The 7,176-nt window shown below is 41.4% G+C and overlaps 1 pseudogene; it reads left to right on the top strand.

Moving 5' to 3' along the window:
- The first annotated feature begins 4,882 nt into the window (after window positions 1-4,882).
- Window positions 4,883-5,335, top strand: LOC112669244 (40S ribosomal protein S13-like; annotated as a pseudogene).
- Window positions 5,336-7,176: the final 1,841 nt, after the last annotated feature.

Raw genomic sequence — 7,176 nt, 5'->3', positions numbered from 1 at the left:
ACAAAGAGGCAGAGACACAGGCAGAGGGAGAAGCAGGCTCCATGCAAGGAGCCTGACGTTGGACTCAATCCCGGTCTGCAGGATCACGCCCCTGGCTGAAGGCAGCGCTAAACCCTTGAGCCACCAAGGCTGCTCTGCACAGAGCTCTTAATAGTTGTTACCTCTGGCCTATTATGGGATTGGGAATGGGAAGAATTTAATTTTCTTCTTGTGTACAGTTCCAAATTATCTTTTTTTTTTCCTTCAGAAAATTTAGTACTTTGATACTGATGAGGTAAAATGTGGTTGAAAAAGTAAAGCGAAGGGGAGTGCCCGGTGGCTCCGTGGGTTGAGCCTCTGCCTTCCACTCCAGTCATGATCCCGGGGACCTGGGATCAGAACTGCTCAGGAGGGAGCCTGCTTTTCTCTCTTTCCTTCTGCACCGCCCGCCCCCCCCCCCTCCAGCTCTCTAGCTAGCTCTCTCCCTCTCAAATAAATAAAATCTCAAAAAAAAGTAAAGGGAAAGTAAATTCATAAAGACGGAAATGAGAGGGGTGGGTTGCTAGGTAGCTAAGAGGGGGAAATGGGTATCGTTTAATGGGTGTAGTTTTCAAAATAAAAAAGTTTTGAATATTGGTTGGACAGCAATGTGAATGTATTCAATTCTAGTGAATTGTACACTTAATGGTTAAGATGGTAAATTGTACATTATGTGTATCCTATCATACTTTTTAAAAAGGTAAAGGGATTTTTAACATTTTGAGGCAGAGTTTATTATTTTTTAAAAAAGATTTTATTTATTTGAGAGAGAGACCATGAATACAGGCAGTGGGCAGGGAGGGCCAGACGGAGAAGCAGATTCCCCACTAAACAGGGAGTCAGCCAGGACTCTGAGATCATGACCGAAGCCCAAGCCAGACGCTTAACCAACTGATCCATCCAGGTGCCCCTGAGAGGAAGAATTTAATTCACCACTGGAATATAGCCAAGATTCAGATAAAAAAACCCTCCAAATATTTAATAAGCACATATGGTCGGGCCTTGAAATACACTGATCATCTGAAAATTGTAAGCCTTATATTTCTCAATGAGGGGAAAAAAGAGCCAGTGAAAATATTCCTGGTCATTTTTTCATGAAAATATTGTTTGATATCGATCACAGTTTTAGGATATAGAAGGCAAAAAGAAAAATCTAGAATTTGTTCTTTAACAGGAATCTCCATCAAAATCCTGAAATCATTAAGTCAGAAAAGCTCTGATGTGTGAAACCTCTTACAAGTTTATTGTTATGAATAGCCTACTAAGTAGATTTCTGAGCAAAGATTATATTACCAGGGATAAAGAAGGCCAATTAGTCAAGAGGACATGATAATCTTAGCTGTTTTTAAGAGTCATGTGTCTATATCCCTGGTATTCTAATTGAGAGCCGCCAATGAAGCCACCAGTTGAAGTGACAGTAGGAGCAGTTCTTGCAAAGCTAGAGAGGTCAGTGGAAAATTCAGTAGATATCCATTATGAAGACACTTGGTTTTCACCCAAGGATGAAAAGGATATATACAAAGACATGGTACAGGATATTTGACATTAGATTACTCTAGGAGGTCCAGGAGATGCCTTGAACAAACCTATACAATGTCCTTTCCTTCCTGCTCTCAAGAGTGTTTATTATTGGCATTTGCACGAGACTAGAAGCTATCAATGACACCTCCAACATTGACATTTTTTAAAGATTTTATTTATTTATTCATCAGAGAGAGAGAGAGAGAGAGAGAGAGGCAGAGACACAGGCAGAGGGAGAAGCAGGCTCCATGCAGGGAGCCCGACGTGGGGACTCGATCCCAGGTCTCCAGGATCGCGCCCTGGGCTGAAGGCGGCACTAAACTGCTGAGCCACCGGGACTACCCCAACATTGACATTTTGATTGATTTAATTTTTCAGGGACAAGCCAAATAATTCTATGATAGAAGTATGGCTGGTCACTGATACAGTGCATCTGATAAAGCTAACATATATATATATTTTAAATCACATTTGTTCATTTACTTAACAAGAGACAACATGCTTTCTACTACTCTTTACAGAGAGTGACCTTTTGCAAAGTGTAGCGCTTTGGTGCTTGATCACTTCCCATTTCCATGACTCTAGACCTACAACTTCTACTTTGGTTTGCACGACACATTGAAGGGACTACATGAGCATGTACCGAAACAAAGAATGTGAAAAATGGCATGGGCTTCTATTTCTGTATTTGTCTGACAACGATTGCTATGTTTCCACTCCAGATTTGTTTCTATGTTAATTTCTCTGCCTTTAACATGGCTTCGCATACATGATCTCTTCACATTTAATTCAAAAGGTTTTCTGCCACTCGAGTTTCAAGGAGGCATTGTGCTCACACCTGGAGGACCTGGTGTAGGAAGTGCCAGTCTTTGCATGCGCTGTGATTATAGTCTCTGTGGTGTGGGTTCGTTGCCCATACTCAAACAGGGTACTAAGGGAAATCATCTGTATCACCCTTGTGGAATTCTAGCTCATAGGAATGATTTGGAATCTGTTTCATATTTTCTTGAGGGTTTGATGGGTCTCTTGGGGAAAATTAAAAAGAGCTATTTAGAACTAAGGAGTGGACTTGGAAACCTTTGCCTTCTTCTACAAATACTTTCTGACTCTTTCTCTTTTGCATAAATAACCCCCCTTCTTCCAAAATAGATTCTTTGGCCTTGGGGAAAAATTTGTCAGCTTGATTTGCTGAAGTAAACATTTTATTTAGGAAAAAAAGTTGCCTAGAAAATGGTTGCAGCCAATTTCCATCCTCTCTGAATGATAATAAATTTTTGGCAAAACTTCTTTTTTTCCTACTTGGTCACCTGCTGTCTTTGCATAATTACTTAGCCATTTCAGACTTGTATGTCTTTTATTCCCCAACTCCAAGGGGGCAGGTGGATCTTATTCTCTTTGGATATGCTTCAGTGCTTAGTACCACAGCCTGCAGATAATATAGATGCGACAGGCATTTGCCAAGCAAATGAATAGATGGGTGAATTAATGACTGCTCGGAAGAGTGACAGTCTTGAGTTCATCTGTCAATTTTTCCAATTTACTGTGGACTAAATTATAATTTGTTTTCTAATAAAGTAGTCTGTAAGTAGGCATCTCATATGTAAGCACATTTGCATCTTGAAAATATTAATGACAGGAAGAGGCAGGACAAAGTTCTTGGACAAATGGTCTCCTAAGTTAAAAATGCAAAAATGTGAAGAGTCTTTGGGAACAAGTGTGGAAAAAAGAGAAAAAGAAGTTTTTAGAGAAATGGGTGACCAGCAGGTATGGCACTTCAGTGAGTGAGGGCCCGCATTGGCCTAACTAGCATGGGCTTTGTAGTAGTCTACAAATAATGGGAAACTTCATTAGGTAGCTTAAACCCAAAAGCTGATTTGTCTCTTGTGCAGGGGGAGCAAGTGCAGGACCAGTATGGTGGCTCAGTGACACCACCAGGGACCCAGAATTTCCCATCATTCCATTCTCCTTCCATATAAGCCCTTATTCTCATGCATCTCATCTTGGGGTTGCAATAATATTGCTGCATCTCCAGGCCTCACATTCCAAATTCTAAGCCAGAAAAGAGAGGGGTGGGTGATAGGCAGTGAAGAACGAAGGGGCAGAAGCACCTCTCTTTTTTTATTGAGGAAGCAATGGCTTCCCTGGGGACTTTTGCCTGTATCTCTTTGGACAGAATGGTGTCCTATGACCATTCCAGCTGCAAAGTAAACTAGGATCTTGAATATTTCAGCTGCCCTGAATAAAATTGGGCTTCCTCTAGTAAGAACAAGGGTGGGGATAGATATCTGTGAAACAACTTCCATCTTTCAAAACGTGATTACATGGTTAGAACAACCTGGTTGGTGAAGCTGGTTAGTAACTGGAATGTACCCAAGTGACCAGCTGAGGCCAGAGGAGAGGTACTAGTTCATGAGACTTCCATGGCTGGGAGGCCCACTGAGAATTACTGATCAGCCTTCTGGGGCAAGGCTGTGGTCTAGCCTGGTCTGGCCCTGAAAAATAACACAGATACCCAAAGCAAAGGATCTTGATTCTCTACTTTCCAGGAAAGCCTGTAAAGAATGTTCTGGCATTCAATTGATGACAGAAGCAATTGGATAATTAGGAAGCAACATGGAGAGTTTTCATAAATGCCTGATCCCTGTGTTAATTCATAGTATCACAAAAATTCAGAGGTAGAAGAGACTTCGGAGATCATTATAATGTCATCCTTCATTCAACAGGGAGAAAATGAAAGCAAATAAAGGTGATGTAACTTCCACAAAATAACCCAGACAGCACCAGACCTCAGCCTTAAGAATCTAGGTACATTTAACTCTCTCTGTTCAAAATTATGTTCTCTACAATGCTTCTCATATGGGGAACAGCAAAATCACCTGGAGCGCTGGCAAAAGTTTAGGTTCTTAGGCCCAGCATCCAACTTACTGGATCCACATTTCCAGGTATGGCCATCGGGAATCTGAACGTTGACCTGGCCTCGCCTGTTGCTCTGATGGAGGACCTGAGCTGAGAATCACTGGTATCTTTCTGAGTTCCTACCTGCAGGAATTTCTGTCATGACTCTTGTTTTATATGCTCACTAAGTTGCTTCCATCTCTAAGTGGCTAACGGCAGGATATCAGGCCAAGAGTATGGCATGGAGGAGGATGAAAAAGAGCAGAAGTATGTAAAAACTAGAATCCCAAAACTAGAATCTAAACAGTAGAAGGTTCATGCTCTTTGGCTAGTGGCAGTGGAATGTTACTATTAGGGAATACTAAAAAATGTTCCATTTGGGGCCAGCTCAGTCTATTTCATTAAGATCTATATCAAAATGGTTTTTTGCCACCTGATGGCTGCCATCATGGGTCACATGCATGCTCCTGGGAAGGGCCTGTCCCAGTTGGCTCTACTTTACCACTGCAGCTTCCCCACCTGGCTAAAGTTGATGTCTGATGATGTAAAGCATGCTATTTACAAACTGGCCAAGATGTGCCTGACTCCCTCACAAATTGATGTGACTCTGAGAAACTCACAAGGTGTTGCACAAGTATGTTTTGTGATAGGCAATCAAATCTTGAGAATTCTTAAGTCCAAAGAACTTGCTTGCCCTTGCTCTTCCCGAAGATCTCTACTACTGGATTAAGAAAGTTGTTGCTGTTTGAAAGCATCTTGAGAGACATAGAAAGGATGCTAAATCTGACTGATGTTGATGGAGAGTTCCATTTATTTGTTGGCCTCATATTATAAGACCAAATGAGTACTCCCCTCCAATTGGAAATAAGAGTTATCCACAGCCTCTGTCGTGGTTGCATAAACGTGTCTGTGTATTCAAGCAATGAAGTCATTGTCTATCTAGAAAAAAAAGACCTATATCAAAATGATTTCAGTTCTTAACAAAAACACTCAATATGTTGGCTGCTGACAATCAAACTTTTCAGGAGAGAACCAAAGCAGTAAAAATGTTAGCTTGACTTACAGATCTTTTCACTGAAGGAAGTGAAATGAAGTACTCAGTGTATGAGACATATCAGATGGTGAGTAGGAATGTAGTTTCTCAGTCTGTCTTCCTGTAAAAGTAGTTGTAAGACTTCTTCCTCACTGAGCTATGTTTCCACTCCAATGGGAGTTTTTTTTTTTTAAATGATAGTCACACAGAGAGGGGCACAGAGACACAGGCAGAGGGAGAGGGAGAAGCAGGCTCCATGCACTGGAAGCCCGACATGGGATTCGATCCCAGGTCTCCAGAATCATGCCCTGGGCCAAAGGCAGGCGCTAAACCGCTGCGCCACCCAGGGATCCCGATGGGAGTTCTTTATTACCCAATCATTTGTTCTCCATTATTACTTTCTGTGTAGCTAAATGCTAGCAGGTGTCAGCATTGCTTGGAGGCCTGGTATTTACAGGATAATTGGAAGAACTAGAATCTTGAGGGAACACACAATTCCTTTAATGAGAAATTAAACTAATGGACTTTTATCTCATTTGCCTGGTGCAATGGTCCCTGAAACCATTGATGATCAGAATGCTCTGTAAAGCTTTTAATATATTTTCACTGTTGATTAATTAATTTCAATTGTGAAAGTTGTTCATGCTACTGGTTAGCATGATAATAACTCCAAAAAGTGCAGAAGGGGAAAATTGAAAAGTAAATTCTCTCTCCTCTACTTTGCACTTCCTAAAATAAGCCCACCATTTTTTTTTTTTAAATATTTTTTTCTTTATTTATTTATGATAGTCACACACAGAGAGAGAGAGAGAGAGAGGCAGAGACACAGGCAGAGGGAGAAGCAGGCTCCATGCACCGGGAGCCCGACGTGGGATTCGATCCCGGGTCTCCAGGATCGCGCCCTGGGCCAAAGGCAGGCGCCAAACCACTGCGCCACCCAGGGATCCCAAGCCCACCATTTTTAACATTATTTTTGTGTATTGTCTTCCAAATCCTTTTTGAAAAAAGATTTTATTTATTTATTTGGCAGAGAGAGAGAGAGAGAGAGAGAGAACAAGCAGGCGGAGTGGAAGGCAGAGGGAGAGGGTGAGGGAGAAGCAGACTCCCCACTGAGCAGAGAGCCCACTGTGGGGCTCCATCCCTGGCCCCTGGGATCATGACCTGAGCCAAAGGTAGATGCTCAACTACTGAGCCACCCAGGCATCCCTGTTTATAACTTTTTTTTTTTTTTTTTGCAAATATCATTTCTGTATCTACAGTTTTGTCCCTTGCTTTTCCAGGCTGCTGTCTCTTGGACACCTTTGTATGTAGCAAGTTGTAACTACACTTCAGTCTTTCGAATGGATGTGTTTTCCATTAAAATGACTGATTCGTTGGATCAAGTGAAGCCCAGGGATCTGCATTTTTTAAAGAAGCTTTTCCATTATTTCTGATGTAAGCTAGGCCATGCACAAGCATTTAGAAACCACTGTCTTAGCTCAGGTCAAAAACATGTTTTAAGATATGCCATTTTGATGTTTGGCTGAAACTTTTCATTAGGATTAACTATGTATTCCTTCCCACTGCCTGATAAGAATAAGAAATAAACAATTGCCCACAAAGTTTTTTTTTAAATGATAAAATTCTGCTATACACACAAGGCAGGAAAGTTTCCTTGGTAACTGGTGGCAAGTATGGAAGATAATAGCTGGAATTTGTGATAAGATTAA

The sequence above is a fragment of the Canis lupus genome, chromosome 10 (assembly GCF_003254725.2).
Source record: "Canis lupus dingo isolate Sandy chromosome 10, ASM325472v2, whole genome shotgun sequence".
Taxonomy (NCBI): Eukaryota; Metazoa; Chordata; class Mammalia; order Carnivora; family Canidae; genus Canis; species Canis lupus.
The sequence above is the reverse complement of the archived record's forward strand: the minus strand, read 5'-3'. Positions and strand labels throughout refer to the sequence as shown.